This window comes from Solanum lycopersicum, chromosome 3 (genome assembly GCF_036512215.1).
Source record: "Solanum lycopersicum chromosome 3, SLM_r2.1".
In the NCBI taxonomy this organism is placed as follows: domain Eukaryota; kingdom Viridiplantae; phylum Streptophyta; class Magnoliopsida; order Solanales; family Solanaceae; genus Solanum; species Solanum lycopersicum.
In genome coordinates this window covers 53,812,745-53,832,111 of record NC_090802.1, presented here as the reverse complement: position 1 = coordinate 53,832,111, position 19,367 = coordinate 53,812,745, and the positions used below count along the sequence as shown (strand labels likewise).

The following is a 19,367-nucleotide window of genomic DNA, read 5'->3' as shown; positions in this document are numbered from 1 at the left end:
ACATTCATCAAGTACTCTAATGGTTGTCTGATCACTTGAAGTGAGTAAGGATCCATTCCGACCTCAAGAAGAGAATGAGGAACCTCTTGGTCCAGAAGTACCTTATCTTTGTGCAATTAGGGCACTTATGTATCTTGATAATGCTACGAGACCTAATATAGCATTTTCTGTTAATTTGTTAGCAAGATATAGTTCTTCCCCTACACGAAGACATTGGAATGGAGTTAAACATATATTGCGATATCTAAAAGGGACTAGTGATATGGGTCTATTTTATACTAACAAAGATAGTGCAGATTTTGTTGGTTATGCAGATGTAGGTTATTTATCTGACCCACATAAAACTCGATCACAAACAGGTTGTCTGTTCACATACAGAGGTACTGTTATATCATGGCGATCTAAGAAGCAGTCTATTGTCACTACTTCTTCAAATCATGCTGAGATAATAGTCATTCATGAAGCAAGTAGAGAATGTGTATGGTTAAGATCAGTAATATATTTTATCAAAGAAAGATGTGGTTTGAAGTGTGACGTCAAGATACTCACAGTACTCTTTGAAGACAATGCTGCATGTATAACTCAATTAAGAGGAGGCTTCATAAAAGGAGATAGAACAAAACACATTTCACCAAAATTATTCTTCACACATGATCTCCAAAAGAATAGTGATATTGATGTGCAACAAATCCGTTCAAGTGATAATCCAGCAGATCTATCTACCAAATCTTTACTGGCCTCAACTCTTGAGAAGATGGTTTACAAAATTGGAATCCGGAGACTTAACCATCTGAATCGTGATTTTTATCAGGGGGAGTAAAATACGCGCTGCACTCTTTTTTCCTCAGTTTAGGTTTTGTCCAACTTGATTTTCCTTGAAAGGTTTCTAATGAGGCAGCAAGTAATGTGTATTATGTATGTCTATGTACTTTTCTTTTACTTGGACATCCAAGGGGAAGCGTTGTAAAACATTTTGAAATGTCACGTGGGCACCAACAATTAGAATAGTTGCATCACTAGGAATTGCGTGCAAACCAATTATGCATGTCATGTGGAACCTTTCCTATTAGGAGTATCTCATCACTTGGTCAATTAGAAGGCCAAGTTATACATTTATACATTAGTTCATGGCTATAAATAGCCACTATATGAAATGAATATACATATAACAATTACATTACTTTCTATCATTTTTCGCTTATTTTCCTTTTAGTTCACTAATATTAAGTTTCTATCATTTTCCACTTATTTTCCTTTTAGTTCACTAATATTAAGTTATTTCCTTTTAGTTCACTAATATTAAGTTTCTATCATTTTCCACTTATTTTCCTTTTAGTTCACTAATATTAAGTTATTTAGCAGTTATTTTATAACAAATTTCATTTTGTGTAGTGCCTTGCACACCGACTTTACTAATAAAAAATCGTATAATTTTATGAAACGTTTACATTTTCAACTTATAAATGCATGTCTGATAACATAGCTATGTAGGAAATATTGTATTCCACTTACCTTTAATTTGCATTTTTTTAAAACAATATTTAATATTATTATTTTTTGGCTTGTGCCTTCTAATTTATATTTTAGGCCAAAATAATTTTAAAGCACTTTTATATTGAATGTTTTTGAGTAAATTAAGAAAAAGCACAAATATTTATTTTTGAGCAGGATTACAAAAATAACTTAAAAGATACAAATTAAGATTCTTAAATAAGCATACACTATAAGCTATAAATCAAAGTACTTGTTCAATTAAACACCAGATTACATAATAAAGTGTTCCTAAGATACTTTTGAGTGCTGTCTAACGCTCATTATGTGTAAATAAATTAATTTAAAACATCTCATCTTTTTGAATTATGTACATTAGCTTCAATAAGTTTTAAAATCTCACATATATTTTAATTGATGCTGATATATATAATTAATAGACCTAAAACAATATTTTAAAGTTATTATTTTTTGGCCAATTTCATAAATATTGAGATCTTCTCATAATTGATTGTGCTCTTTTAATGTTAAAATTAAATTTTATCTAATGTGAATATCTTTAATCTCAAACGAAAAAGAAACAGTAACTTCTTTTACGAAATTTATATGGAAATACTTCATATTTATTGGATAAATAATAATCCTAAAAGATAAAAGTTTCACATGACTTATATATTGTAGAGAATGTTGAAATTCGATTGTTTAAACTTAGTGAATTACGTGTGTAGGTACTACATGTGAAGTATAAACTTAGTGAATTGCGTGTGTAGGTACTACATGTAAAGTATAAATTTTACTAGATACACTTCTAGTGAGTACTTGATTGAAACTACAAAGTAAATGAAAGAAATCACTACAATATTGTGTTTTAGAAATGTTTAATTGATTTTTTTTCTTTTAGTGGATAGCTACTATTTTTTAGTTTCTAGAATTTTTTATTGATGAAAATAGAAAGGCAGTCCATGATAATTTAGCCCACTAATTACATAATGTAAAGACACCTGATAGTTCATATATTGATTAGCAGATATTAAACTTAATGTCACTGTAAAAGAGACAACAATTACTTTTTATTTCTCTATATTAGTGATCTTACTCAAAGGATTAATAAATTTATGTTTTTCACTCAATTTTGTTGTCAGTAATGAAAAAATAAAATTAATATTCAATGTATAAATATTATGTAACAGTGTATATCTAAATGTATACATCTTTAATATATAGTTATACATCACATTTACATAATGTACATTATTTATATAATAGGGATACACTGAGTTTTATTTATAGCACTAGATGAGTTACCCTATTGAGTCGGTCGACACTTAATAATTTCTGGGGGGTTTTGGGGAAGGGTCGCAGGTAGCCATTTACGGACCAAAACACGGGCCATGGGTCACCTACGGTCTGTGAGTTGCATCTGAAACGCTAAAATCTGTATTTTGATTTGTTCTAGCATATACGGTGTTACAAGTATCGATTGACATTTTGCATAATAGTCTTGAGATTCATATTCGGTGTACTTGACTATTTTGAGATGATGAACTTAATACCTATAATTGATCTAGTTGATGATTGTGATTGACCTATTTGACATTAGTGATTGGCATACTTGATACTTGTGATTGTCGAATTGTGACTATTGGACAATTATTTTCAAGTCTTATGAACTGTGTATCGTAAATCTATTAGGTTAAGTTGATTTTTATGTAGTTTGTAGTTTGAGAAGGTTTGGTTGGAATGAAATGAGTAGTTGTATTCTAGTTTTGCCTACTTATTCGGTTACTTGTTGAGCATCGTACTGTTTAGTACTTACTCCTTGTTTCTACACATGTATAGGTTTCGAGCCTAGATCTGTGTAATTTCCTTTCTTCTAGTTACACCTGAGGCTTCTTAAGGATACATTGAGAGCAAGATGTTGTTATTCCAACGGGCTCTCTTGTTCCTATTTTATGTCTTGTTCTATTTGAGAAACAAAGACATTGAGATTTCTAATTATGTTTTAGTTCTATCCGTTATACATTAGTGGCTTGTATACATGTCGAATTTTAGGGTTTCATTAGAATAAATAAGTGTTCCATTCTTATGTTACAATTGTTTACTTTCCAATTTCTTTCGTGTTTTTGGATTGAGACTCAATTGTCTTGGTGGGAATAGACAAGTGTCATCTTGTCTATTTTGAGTCGTGATAAGTTACTACCAATTTCATGCAAACCGCTTATCTTTACACTTGCTTATCTATTCCAAAAAGTTTGTGGAGTAAAATAAATCTCAGACTAATTTCTTTTGTTCCTGCACTATCTTTTGAAAGGCTAGATTTTAAGACAAATGAGATACACACATCTTGATTTATCATGCTTTAGTGTCACTACACTGTCTACCATCCACTCAACGATCATAATAGATATCCAAAACAAGATGACTAGATGTAATTATGTAATATATATGCATAAACAGTGCAAAAATGTATGTGTATATATATCCTGTAGATCTTCTAAATTTGCATTCCAACAAAAGTATTTCATACGCGCAGAAATAATGTTGAACTTATGCCCACACGGGCGACATATATCTAGTAGAATAGAAACATGTGAACTTTTAGAAATGAATTTATTTATTTCATAAAATATCAACTAATGTCACAATTACAATCCATAGAAATCATTTCAATAAATAATGTTTTTTTAGATTATTATAGAGATGGTGTTATATATAGTAGTTATAACGTATGTGTGTTTTTCTTCAAAAATTAAAATTATTACGCTTAATTGTTGATGGGGAATAACACTATATAATAAAGAGTCAACTATTTGAAATTTATCTGACAGAAGAAGTGAGTAACTTCTATGCACGAAAACCTCAAATTTATTATAGAACCTATTAGCGAGGTGGATTAGAGAGGATTTATTTACTCACTTTTACCATTTAAATAGAGATATTAGTTATGCGGAGATTGTAACACATAGAATGAATGAGTTGTTATACCGTCAGTAATAATTTTAAGATTATTATGCATGAATTACTTTTTTTAAAGGGATAGTTCTTCATTCAAATAATCAATACCTAAATTGCTAGTATAGTAATCGAGGTTACACAAAATTGGAGCCAGAAAAGAATTAAGTTGAATTTGTAATGTACTCTTTAAGGCTAATGTACTTGAACAAAACTTATTTTGTATCATACTCCAAAGGAACCTTGTTTATATATGTGCTTGTGATAAAAAAAATTAGATACTTTATTTCAATATATATGCGTATCAGGTTAAAAATAAGACTCAACTTCTCTTCTAATCTTGAATATGCCAATATAGTCAATTGATATTTGAAAAGTTCCTATATAAGTTGTCGAATCCTAAAAAAAAGGTTTTTTTGGGAACACGTTGTTCAAGTCGACTTTTCTTATTGACCCTTCCAATACATATCCTCTAACTTCCCTATTTTCAGACGAAGATACATTCATATAAGAGAGATTCCACCAGAGAGCTAGCCTAGATGTAAAATGCAAATGCACTAATTTTGTTGAAGATGAAAACATAAAAGAAAATTAATCAGTCTATGAGAGTTTTATTTGATTTATCACTTTCACAATATTCACTAGTTACTAAAAAAGTTCAATTAATTTATCAATTTAGGCAACACAAAGCATCATTAAAGGCCTGGGGATGAAAAAACTGACTTAATAACATAAGAAATCCATGACCTTTTATTTTTCTAATCTAAAACCTCATATAGATGGATAATTCATTACTAACAACAAGTGACTTTATTAAAAAGACAACAATTGTTGATGATAGAAGACTCAATCTCTAAATAAATCTTCTTTAAGCATAGCTCCAATTTTAAGAACTCCAATAAACTCCATGATACTCCTGATTTCAATATTACTCCTCATCTTGTGGCTCAGGGGCAACATTTAAATCGAATTTCAGGTGCTCCATCAAAATAGAATTTTGTGTTTCTTTTTTAATCTTCTCTACCCACAACATGAATGTCAACTTCTGCTCCTCCATATGTTTATCTTGAGGTATTTCTAATCCAGGGTTCAGAATCCTATACATTAATACTCGTTTTTTTTCTCGTTACATGTTTGCAATTCTTTATGGAGATCTTTCAATTCCTCAAAACCATTTGATTTTTCCTCTACTTTCATTTTGAGAATATTTTCAATTATATCTTCTACACTTGTAGAACCATAGGAACATGGTTTTCCATCTGGTGAAAAGAGCATCACACCAACATCTGTCCCGGTTTGAGTTGCAAACTTTTTTGCATCATCAAACAAAATTTTTTTTCTTTTCGAGAAACTCACAGCACGTGCTCTCTCAGACTCGATAAGCTTCATTTCAATTTTTTGCTTGTCTTTCTTAGTTTCATTTCCATTGCAAAAGAATGATATGCAGAAGATAGTAATATATTTCTGTTGAATAATGCTGAGCAATTTTAAGAGGAACACTTGTACAATTTATAGTAGGTGTGTGAGTGTACTTGTCACGAGTATTGTAATGTTTTCTTACTATAATTCTAGCTATCACGTGTATTGTCATGTTTACTTAATACTTTCATATTATGATTCGATCTATTTATTTAATATTTTCACATTATATGGGTCTTTATATCACGTGTTCTTTCACATGTGTTTTCACATTTGTTTAATGCGTTCATATTATGGGTCTACTATAACATTCATATTATGAGTTTATATTTCATGTTATGCTATTACCTTGTACTTCAACAAAAGTTATAAAGTTGCAAGGCAATAATGTCGAATCGAATTTAAAGATATATATATATATATATATATATATATATATATATACATATACATACACACACATACACTTCATATTTTCTAATAGTTGATGCTTTACATTGTCATCCGGTGATGAAGAATAAACTTATATGCTAGTATCATCTTCACAAGCATAAGACATATACAAAAATGATAAACTTATGATAGATACTTTCAAATATGTATGTTAGCAAAATCAGATGCATAGACCAAAGTAATTTGTGTTGCTTGTACTTACCATTGGATCTTATCTCATAGATTGTATGTCATCTTCTCAATGTTTTTGACTCAATCAATTTTTATTTCTTAAAATGATTAGCAATTGACTTTCCTAATTTTCTTGTTGCTCGTACAATTATTTGCTATATCACAATACACCCTTTTACTATTTTAGAACAATTATATGATGTGGTTCACATATTTTTTCCTCTGTGAAAAATAATTAACAGTAATAGAAATTTGATAAAGTAAAAAAAATTATCTATTGCTTTGACAAATCTTGGTATAATTAATCTTAAAATAAATATGACTTTTACATACTTCACAATGTAATAGATATACGTGACTAAAATTTTGATGTATACATCAAATACAAATAGTGAACATTATAATTACTTTATCATAGTATGTGTAGGAGTGCATCTCACCGACTCTCCACTAATTCACCATCTTGAGAAGAAAAAATTGAAAGTTCATTTTATTTTTTTTTAAAAAAGATCATACAATTGAATCGCAATATTTTAAACTAAAAGTAAAATTCATTTATCTGTATGTACATCATCAAATATTTTTAACGTCTTCAATTGAATGACTTAAAGCCCGTTTGTATTGGCTTAAAAAGTAGTTTTTAAGTCAATAATAAAAAGTCAAATTGGAATAACTTTAAGTCAAAAAATAAAAAGTACGGTGAGACCTACTTTTATTTCAAGTCATTTTAAACTTATTTTAAGTAATTTTTGTCCTTGTCAAACACTTCCTAACTTATTTTAAGTCATTTGTTCATTATTTAAAGTTATTTTTTTTAATTTGATAAATACTTTCAAATGTAAAAAACTGACTTAAATGTAGGGTCAACCAACTTTAAGTTCAATTCAAAGAACTTTTTAAACACTAATGCATTCTCAATAAATAACATATAAATTATATAATTGATGATATATTCCTGGTAAGGCTTGTTTACATAATTTTTAAATCATACGTAGGTGCATAAATCATGTGCAAGATTAGTTATCCAAAAGTAAGATCATCTTAATATTTAAAACCAAAAATTACTTAATTGTTTTGAATTTCATCAAACAATTTATTAGTGTAAGAAGTTCTTCCTACACGGGGACTATTACCTCTCTATTTTCTTGGGCTGTCACGGCTCGAGCCAACACTTGAAAAATCGATCTGAACTCCGCATTTGTAACTTGTTCGGCCAAGGGATTGACCGGACCATGAGGAGGAGCTTTTTGTTCCACATGTTTTTAGCGTATGCTTTTCGAGTAAACTTATCCTCTAGAGCATAAGGTAAGGATTAGGAGAGAGACTTTATAGAGTTAAACTCTATAGCATGACTTTAGAGTAATGAAAGAAGTGAATTTTTTTAATAATCTTGTATCCTCTCATTCATAAATGTAGCGCGCTTCACGCTCATGAATAAGACTCTACTAGGCGTGGCTTTTGAGACATCTTATGACCATTCTATACTTTGTGCTCTGATTACCAATTTTGTCACGACCCAGGGTACACCCTATATGTAACATGGCGTATAGAATCCCGAAGGACTCCATACAAGCGACTTAGCTTTCACAACTTAAGAAATAGAACAATAAATAGTAAAACAATCATCTTAAGTCCAAAACAATTTTATAGAAAAGTGAAAGTCTAAACACATGTCCAATCAACATAGCCATCTATTACAATCAAATGAAATTAGGCCTAGCCCATACATCTTGTCCAAAAAAAGAAATACAAAAGAGAAACTAAAATGAAAGTAATTGGTCTTCGAACCATGAGGACTCACCAAGGTCGGGCAAGAATCAAAGTCCAAGATCTAGCCACTAAAATGGGAACCATGTCTGTCGGACCCTACATATGGAGAAAATATATGCAAGAGTATGTGTTAGTGCAAAAATGAACTAAGTATGATAGTTATGCATAAAAACATTTAAAATATGATAAAAGGGACATTTCATTTCATAACATACAATTGACCAAGTAAAACATGATATGAAAAAGTTAGAAAGATAAGTCATAACATCATGGCCAATGCAAGCTAAATTAAAACTTTAAACACATATGAGATATTCCTTTAGTAACCTTAGTTCACTATAGTCTTGTTGTGGAAAATTATCCTTAATTAACATAGAGACCATGTGAGCATAACATGATCACCTGATGTTTCCCACACTAAAAGGGATTGTTCTACTTACCTAAGGTAGAACCAAGAACTTTTAGCAGCCTAAGTGGATCCACTAGCTAATCATCCTATGAGGGCACATAATTTATGGGATAAGGAGATTGATACTAGAAATTCAGTCTCTACTAATGGGAGAGCATCAATCTCATCAGACTTCATCTAGAAACCCAACCTCTACTTACGGTAGAGCTCCTATCTCAATGGCAATATCCATTTGGTGCTAAGCATAACTTCGTGGAATAGTATTTTCTTACTTACACTCATTATCCATGGAAAGACATGCCATCTTGTCAATCCTAACTAGTTCATTAGGATAGCTCTTATTCATTGATTTAATTACGTAAGAATAGTCTTTCAACCTAAGAATCCTTTCTATGTAAGAAACCCATTCACATCATGCTAGTATGTGTTTATGGAAATAGCCTTTCACAACACAACACAACATAAAACATCATCATTTTGGACTTTACTTTCAAAACACCCTTTAACATCACATAGGTTTCATAAGATCATGTATAAATTCATACTTTTCCCTTTCAAAATTCAAAGTTTACTTTCAATCACAAAATCCAAAAATCATGGTTTAGATAGGTATTTTGTCATACAAAATCTAGAATCATGGCTTAGATAGGTATTTTGTCATAAATTCATGTAATTTTATTACTTCATGCTTCGGATCATAAAATTTGTCTTTCATAATCAACAACCCACATCATATGATCACAATTTGGAAAAATGAGGGTTTGCATGGGTTTATAGGTAAACATCATAAAAGCATTGTAAATCATCAATTCATGCATTTTCAGACAAAATTCAATCATTAAGATAAATAATCAAAGGAATCCATGACAATTGAAAAAAACCCTAACTAATTGGGGAAATCTACCTTTTGGAATAGAGGAATTTTGGGGACTCCATGAATATAAGAGATTTCATGGATGAAAGCTACCATACCTTAAGTCCAATTGCTTATATTCAATGGAGTAATTGAAATCTTAGCTTGAAACCCTATGTTGAATCTTTTTCTTCTTCTTTTAAGCTTTCTAGAGAGAGAATATTTGGGAGGAGACTTGATTTCTTTTGGGAAATTGGAAGAATGAATTAAATGGGGTGAATTTTGGGGTAAAAAGACTTATATAGGGGTTCTAAATATAGGCAAAATAACATAGTATAGGAATTAATCAATTAATTAATTAGGAAAAGATATAATCGCCCCTGAAAATAACTGTCAAACAGTGACACACGACACCATTATCACGGACCGTAGATGGACCTACGCTCTGTCCTGTACATCCATGGTCGGGTGGTCTGGGACCTGATCTTTGGGAAATCAAACCACGACCCTAGACCACGGACAGTGGATCCCTACGCTTCGTAGGTCCAGTTGTGGTCCTAGGCCTGGACAACTTTTTGGGTAGGCAATCCACGAACCTGACCTACAATACGTGGGTAAACCTACGGACCATCTTTGGTCCTCGTGGATGACTATAGGTTCTGAATTTTGGTTCATCACCCTTTTTCGAATACAAGATGTTACAATCACATATGTTTTTGGGTCGTGACAACAAACATGATTAGTCAAGTGATAATAAGCAAGAGAGTGTTCATTTAGAAAGGGACAAAAGTTAACTAATTTAAGGAAATGGTGGTGGATTTCATGATTGAAAATCTGATGCTCCTGCCAATTATTTAGACAAAATTTGGTGTCTGTTATGGAGCACAATTATGCAAATTATTATAGTTATAATATACAAATATGATTTTTATGTTTGTTAAACGTAAATTTACTCTTAAAGAGTTGTACATATCTCACTTAAGACATGCAAGTATCTAAAGTTAGGATGGATTAAACTAAACTTCATAGATAATATTTGAAATTAAATACGAATAAAGTTTATAAAAAAGAAAGATTGAATTAGTCATTGTTTTTCACTTTTTTGTCATATATAGAATAAACCAAATATTAATTACCAAATACTGGATGTTGCCAAAGTATTGGCCATATTTTATTTTTAGCTTGGATGAATTTTTAACGAATTGAAAGAGGGATGAAAAATTTACACAAAAGGTTTGATTATTTATTGACAATACTGTTTGATGAACATAAAGCAACCAGCTATGTAAGAAAAGTAAACCTGATTTTCTTGATGTATATATTGTTTTTCACTCTTAGTTCGTGATTATGCGTTTGTCTTAATATTCTTGTTTGTTTTATATTTTTGTTTTGATTTTGATACATCCAAAAATCTATTTAATATTTTTTAAAAGGAAAAATTATGTAGTTAAGCAAATTTATACTACTTAATTTACTTATCATAGCTATAGTTTGCTATAATTTTCATTCGCGATTAATATTATATATTAATTACGTGGGCTAACTTTGAGTTCGTATAATTATCCACATTTATATATGTATAATTCGTCAGAATATACAAATACATATGCATAATATACAGTTATCTAATCGATATACACATATAATTCACCTCTCTCCCACTCTCTGCCCTTTCTCGCTCTCCTCTCTCCTCCTCGCCCAATCCCGCTCGCCTCTCTCCTCCCTCTCCAATCTCATTTGCCATATATACAAATGCATATGTATAATATACAATTATTTAACCGAGATATATACACACAATTCATCTCTCCCCTACTAATTGCCTTCGCTCGTTCTCTCCTCTCTCTCTCCCGGTCTTGCTCGCCTCTATCCTCCTTGTAACATGTAGCTACGAATTACAATTATCAAACTATAATTATGGAGAGTGATTAGGCTATTTTTGAGTGACTATATGTGAAAGTTGTTTTTTTTTTTAAATGTCTTTAAGTCTAATTATTCATCATAGTTAATTCAATTATCATAAAAATATTTTAATAATTAAGTGACAAACCTCTTATACCATGCTAGCACGGGCCTAATATGTATCATGTTATTTATGAATGGCTCGTTCGAATTGTTCAAGGGGCAGCTATATTAATTTTAAAAAAATTTATCATTACTGCAAGTTGCAGGCAGTAGAGCCGTTCCAAGTGGTTTTTGATCCTTTTCTATGTGCCTTCAAGTGTCAAACAAAATTTTAAATAATCTTTGAAAGTATCCAGTCTTGCGTTGTCTCTTCTTTTTTCCTGGCAATCTTGCTTGATTTGACACTATTGACTGATATTACTCATATAAGTTGATCCATTCTTGAAGTATGATGGCCACTGCACTATCCGTCCGTCCATCTTTTTTCTCTGATCTCTAAAAAACTGCAATGAAAAAATAATAAAAGTATGGATATACATTTAACCCATCAAAATACACATAAAAGAAGAAATGATAGAATGGGGAAAAAAAATTAAGAATAAAAAATTATTAACATCTTATATTTGATATTTCACCAAATCAAAAAATTATTCACTATTTTCATAATTATTAGCACTACTTCGTAATTTTAAACATAGGTTAGTTGAGATCAAGTATATGAATTGTTTGTTTAGGCCAGGGGCATAGTGAAAGAAAGTTGAGGAAAATTGACGTATTTTATAGGTTAAACACGAGACATGTGTGTTCCAATTTTAAAGACAAATAACAGCCATGTTGAAACTTGAAACTGGCTCTTCTATAATATAATATAGATTAGTTTAGTATTATTTTTTCTTTCTTTTTCCATTTATATTTTTGATATTAATTTTTCTTAATCTTTATCTTCCCAACTATTATTTCATTGTTATAAATTTGCTCTTTTTTTTCTACATTATTTTTATCTCTCTTTCTTTTTTTATTCAATTTGGGTAATTAAATATGGGCATAATCCTCTTTATGTATCCTATCATATATTAATTCTCTCTATAACATAATTCCTTTGCTTTCTATGTAGTGTATATTTTACTCAAAAATATATGATATATATAATAGTAAAAAAAATGACTAAGTTTCGAAAAATCAATTAATCTTATGATTTAAGAGAAATTGATTTTTCAAATTACAAAATCGCCACTTGATTTTTAGTAAAATCAAGAAAAACTTAAAATTATTTTTCAAAAGATTTAAAACAGATAAAAATCAGTTGAAAGGGGTTCGAAGTTCAAATGTACAATCCGAGAAGGTGTTAGGCCCTCGTAATGCCCGCTAACTTGCGGTACACCGATGATTTGACTAAATAGCCTTTTGAAATAATTTTCAAACATTGACCCAATGAAGTTCATTTTTTTTGTTTAAATATATTTATTTTTAAACTAAGGTGGATTTTAGAAAAAAAAAGTTAATCCAAAATGTTGACAAAACTACTAGTAAAAAATAAAGCTAAATAATATATATATATATATATATATATAAAAGAGATGATTATCTTTGGGAAAATTTATTAAGTTAAACCAAAATGTTGAATAATACAATAACTGTTGTAAATTCATTGTATATATGGATGATCCATTAGAGTTATCCAACAATTAATTGGATTCATGTATTAGTGTTTCCAATGTGAAAAGATTTCAAGGTGATATGAACCTTGATGATAACTATGTATAATTCCATGATTATGATATCTCAAAACTATAAATAGAGATATCATTCACCATTGTATGATATACTTGAATAAGAAAATTCTCTCCTCTATCTTTATACTTTGCTTTCTTTACAACAATAACAAGTGACAAAGAGGGAAAGAAAAGAGAGATTTGGCTTTTGGGCCACTTAGAAAAGCAGGGCTTTAGGCCCAATTCAGCAGCAACCTTGAGTGGGGGGCTTTGGCCCATTTTCGTGAAAAGAAAATTGGGGTATACATTTGATGTATATTTGGTCCGTTGTGGACTTTCTGAAACCTGTATTTTATTTGGATTATGTATTTCCACACTTCCACCTGTATTTTCCGTAATTTTACACCTGTATGCGGGCGGTATATCCCGACTGCATACTGGCGTATACAGCCAGTATATCAATGCGCCTTTTTGAGGCTGGAAAATTAAATTCCAGCAATATACTGCTGCCATCAACCTGTCCACCTACTTCCTAAATGAATTGAGCCTCACTTAACGAATGGAAGAGGAAACGAGGGACTCGGTCAAAGCCATAAAAGAAAAAGGCAAAACATTAGCTAGAGGAAAATGACATGGGACAATTAACGAGAGAGAACATGCGAAGAAACACTTGCAAAACCACAACAAAGATGTTGGAGAGAAGAAGATTTCTTCTTCCACCATTGACACAAAGAAAGAAGATGAAATGATTGGGACAAGCATTGATGCTTCTAGATCTTGTCGGATGATGACTAAAGTTTGATATGGGCTGAAGTGGGCTGATGGAAGACAATTGGGTCACAAATAACATTCAGCCCAGTAGCTACACAATACAACAAAAGCAAGGAATAAAATATTTTCTAGATTAGATGATTTGTACATAATTTAGTTACAATCTGTTACAAAGTTTTGCTATTTATCTTGTAGTCTTTTATATTTTGCAACATAGTCCTTAGTTAGTTTGTATAAAGTTATCTCATTATTGATGAATACAAGCAGAGAAAATTTCCCAAATCACCTTCATTTTAATCTTCTATCATGGTATCAGAGCAGTAGCTCGATCTAACCATCTTCAATCTTCCAATTTTTTTTTTGATCAATCATGGGCGATAATTCTCTCCCAACACAATCACAATCCAAAGAGGATAGAAACAATGGAACCATTGGTAACACCCATCCTTATCATTTGAGTAACTCAGATTCGCCTGGAATGAACTTGATCAACTCAACTTTTGATGGTAGAGGTTTCGCAGGATGGAGACGATCCATTCTTATTGCTCTTTCAGCTAAAAAGAAATTGGGTTTCATCAATGGGGTTTGCAAAGCTCCAGATTATGAGCAATGGAGTTATTGTAATGACATGGTGATGTCTTGGTTGTTGAATGCACTGTCTAAAGACATTGGAGACAGTGTGATCTACTCCAAAACAGCAAAGGAGTTGTGGGAAAGCCTAGAACAAAGGTTTGGGAGATCCAATGGAGCTAAGCTCTATCACCTGCAAAAGGAAATATCAAGTTTAGTACAGGGAAACAATGATGTAGCAGGATACTTCACCAAGCTCAAACGTTTGTGGGATGAGCTGGATTCTCTAGATCTATTGTCATCTTGTAGTTGTGTGTGCACATGTGAAGGGAAGGGAAAACTCATCAAGTCTTTAGAGGATCAACGACTTGTACAATTTTTGATGGGTTTGAATGACACATATACTCAAGCTAGAGGAACTATTTTAATGATCAATCCATTACCTTCCATTAACAGTGCTTATGCCTTAGTTTTGCAGGATGAAAGCCAAAAGGAAGCTTATGTTAATGTTGGTAACACAGTCGATGCTTCTTCTTTCATGGTGGCTGGTCAAGGAAGAGGAAATTACAGATCTGGAAACCCACCATTTAAAGGTACTCAAGTAACACCAAAGGTTGGGAATTCTGGAAATCAAAAGTTTGGAAGAACATTTCCCAGAAACAAACCAAGGAGAGTGAAATACAATCCAAATGTGAGTTGTACCTACTGTGGCAAAACAGGACATGTGTATGATGACTGTTTTAGGTTGATTGGGTTCCCAGATGATTTTAAGTTCACTAAGACAAAGAATCCTCAAAATTTGGCCAAAGGGAATGCTGTGATTGCAGGGGAAGAGGCTGACGCTTTTAGTCGGAATCATGAGGATTCAAGGAACATATCGAATCCTCAATTTCCTACTAGAGAGAATTATAACCAGTTTATGAGCAAAGAACAATATTCAAATCTAGTCGATCAAGTCAGGATGGATGTGAGGAACAACCAGGGAACCTATTCAGGGGCACCAATCAATGCAAATGCAGTTGCCGGTACAATTCTAAAATACTCACGGTCATGTTTTACAGTCCATAATTCCAGAACTTGGATTATTGACTTAGGAGCCTCTGAGCACATGTGTTTTGACTCTAAATCCTTTATATCTCTCATTCCTTTGTCTCTGCCTCTACATCTCAGTTTACCTAACTCTTTTAAGCTCAATGTCACACACGCAGGCAGTGTTAGAATTTTGCCTAATCTCACTATTGATAATGTCCTATATGTTCCGGAGTTCACATATAACTTATTATCTGTTCATAAGTTAGCTAATCATCTCAATTGCACTGTTTTATTTACTCCTAGTGCTTGTGTTTTACAGGGCCATTCAATGAAGAAGGAACAAGTTTTTGGTGAAGTAGTTGATGGTCTTTATTTTCTCCAATCTCCTAGGATGCAATCAGACTCTCTTAAAGAAGCTGTCTCTTTTGAAAAAGGAAGAAATTCCAAAGTTGTTCCTAGTGATCTAGTTTCAATTCAAAAAGGAAATATTTCCAGTAATGTAGCTGTTTCCGTTTCTAGCTCTAATATTAGGCCTATTACAGGTTCTATTTCTGCTAATGTTATTTCTGATGTAGCTTTATGGCATGTAAGACTGGGGCATTTGCCTTTTTCAGCAATGCAAAATCTTGCCTTCATTTCTTTTCCCTCTACTTCTCCTTACATATGTCCCGTCTGTCCTAAAGCTAGACAAAACAGGTTACCTTTCCCTGTGAGTAGCATTAAATCTAAAAGGATCTTTAAGTTGATACATATTGACACATGGGGACCTTTCAGATCTTCCACTCATGATGGCTACAATTATTTTTTGACCATTGTAGATTATTTTAGTAGGGGAACATGGACTTTCCTCTTAAAGACTAAAAGCAATGCTTTTCCAGTTCTTAGGGATTTTCTAGCTATGGTGGAGAGACAATTTGAATTAAAGGTGAAAAGAATCAGATCTGACAATGCCTTAGAGTTAGGAAGGGGAAGTCAAGAGACTAAATTCTTACTCTCTCAAGGAATTCTTCATGAGAGATCTTGTGTTGCCACACCTCAACAGAATGGAGTTGTGGAAAGGAAACATAAACACCTTTTGGAAATAGCTAGGGGACCATTTTTTCAAGCTAATCTTCCTATTCAATATTGGGGTGAATGTATTCTAACTGCTACTCATTTGATCAACAGGTTACCTTCTAAAGCTATTGTTGGAAAGACTCCTTATGAGATTCTTTTTGGTACTCCACCTCTTTATTCACATCTTAAAGTTTTTGGTTGTCTTTGCTTTGTCTCTACTTTGTCTCATGGTAGGGATAAATTCCAATCTAGGGCAAGGGAATGTATTTTTCTGGGTTATCCTTTTGGACATAAAGGTTACAAGGTTATGGAGTTAGCAAGTCGAATAATTTTCATCTCAAGAGATATTAAATTTCATGAGGATCATTTCCCCTTTTCTGTTAATTCTGCTCATGCTATCCAGAATCCTTTCTTTTCCCAAACTATTCCTATTCCAGATTCAGAACCCTCTTCTCCGACTAAGCTAACCTTTCTAAATCCTTTCCCTTCCCCACCTGATTCAGCTGTTTCATCTTCAACTCCTCCAGTCGCAATATCACCCATTCCTCCTGCTTCCCCCATAGTTTCTCCCTCTCCTCGAAGATCCACCAGATTGAGTCAACAACCATCCTATCTAAAGGATGTTGTTTGCAACTCAATTTTACTCACTGATGTTACTAACTCTTGTTTTGTTCATTCTCATAGTCCTAATGTGTTCTCTTCTTTGACTGTCCCAAATCAGAATATCATGCAGTCTTTGTCATCAATCAGAGAGCCTAAGAGTTTTACTGAAGCTTGTACTCATTCAGGATGGCAAGAGGCAATGAAAACAAAAATTGCAGCTCTTCATTTAAATGACACTTGGGAGGTGGTTCAATTGCCATCCGGAAAAAGACCTTTGCCATGTAAATGGGTTTACAAGGTCAAGCAAAACTCAGATGGGTCTATTGAAAGACTGAAAGCTAGATTGGTGGTTAGGGGGGACATTCAGAAAGAAGGTGTTGACTTTAGTGAGACTTTTTCTCCAGTGGTGAAGATCACCACTATCAAATGCTTGCTCACTATTGCCGCAAAGAAGGGATGGCAAGTGTCTCAACTTGATGTAAATAATGCGTTTCTGCATGGAGAACTACAAGAGGAAGTGTACATGAGATTTCCTACTGGGTTTTCTCCACCTTCTCCAAACCATGTTTGTCTTTTGAAGAAGTCCCTCTATGGATTAAAGCAGGCTTCACGACAGTGGTATGCCCGACTTGCTGGTGCTTTGGCATATAAAGGGTACTCTAGTTCTCTTAATGACTATTCTTTATTCTTTAAGAAAAATGGTGATCTTATATCAATCTTAGCTGTGTATGTAGATGACATACTACTAACTGGGAGTGACACCTCTGAGATTGCTTCTATCACTACTTTCCTCAACTCTGAGTTTCGGGTTAAGAATTTGGGATACATTCACTATTTCTTAGGTATCGAAGTGATTAGAGAGAAACAGGGATTCATTTTATGTCAGCGTAAATTAACTCGGGATCTTTTAGGCGAGTTTGATTCTTCTGGATCTGTGGTATCTTCTCCACTAGACCCTTATTCCAAACTACAACATGATGATGGGCCATTATTGGATTATCCTACTATTTACAGAACTTTGATAGGAAAATTAAATTATCTTACTCATACTCGGCCTGATCTCTCATTTGCGGTTCTTTGTCTCAGCCAATATATGCAGCGTCCTACTGTGTCTCATTTTTCCGCTGCACTACGGGTGTTGCGATATCTCAAGTCCGATCCTGGTCAAGGTATTCTCTTGTCTGCTGATCCTTCTTTTGATTTGCTTGCCTTTTGTGATGCCGATTGGGCTTCATGCAAAGACACCCGAAGATCTGTTAGTGGTTTCTTCATCACATTAGGTGGTGCTCCTATTTCTTGGAAGTCAAAGAAACAAGCTTCCATTTCACTTTCTTCTGCTGAAGCAGAGTATCGTTCAATGCGTCGTGTAACAGCTGAACTCACATGGTTGGTACGTCTTCTTGAGGACCTCTCTGTTCCACCAGACCTTCCTGTCCCTATTCAATCTGATAGCAAGGCTGCCATTCACATTGCTCGTAATCCGGTGTTTCATGAGCGTACAAAATACGTGGATTTGGATTGCCATTTTGTTCGTCAACAATTTCTTTCTGGCCTTATTTCCCTTTCTTTTGTTCCATCGGAAGGTCAGCTCGCCGATCTGTTCACCAAGCCTCTCAATGGGGGCTCTCATCAACGCATCTTGGACAAGTTGGGTGTGATTTCCATCTCCTCCAACTTGAGGGGGGGATGTTGGAGAGAAGAAGATTTCTTCTTCCACCATTGACACAAAGAAAGAAGATGAAATGATTGGGACAAGCATTGATGCTTCTAGATCTTGTCGGATGATGACTAAAGTTTGATATGGGCTGAAGTGGGCTGATGGAAGACAATTGGGTCACAAATAACATTCAGCCCAGTAGCTACACAATACAACAAAAGCAAGGAATAAAATATTTTCTAGATTAGATGATATGTACATAATTTAGTTACAATCTGTTACAAAGTTTTGCTATTTATCTTGTAGTCTTTTATATTTTGCAACATAGTCCTTAGTTAATTTGTATAAAGTTATCTCATTATTGATGAATACAAGCAGAGAAAATTTCCCAAATCACCTTCATTTTAATCTTCTATCAAAAGAGGTGCTTGAATAAGGCATATATGTACGTACGGACACAAGGACTGAGTTGGCCCCAAACATGCAATAATTTCTAGCAAAAATAACGTGATGGACAATTTCTTCAAGATAACAAAATAAGAA

General features: G+C 32.8%; 1 long non-coding RNA gene across 1 annotated transcript; it reads right to left on the bottom strand.

The window, feature by feature from the left end:
- Nucleotides 1-8,113: 8,113 nt before the first annotated feature.
- LOC109119788 (uncharacterized) lies at nucleotides 8,114-9,790 on the bottom strand. The gene is made up of 2 exons (XR_002027213.3): nucleotides 9,570-9,790; nucleotides 8,114-8,352 (listed from the first exon to the last, which is right to left on the bottom strand). It is a non-coding gene; the product is annotated as an uncharacterized lncRNA (long non-coding RNA).
- Between the last annotated feature and the right edge of the window lie 9,577 nt (nucleotides 9,791-19,367).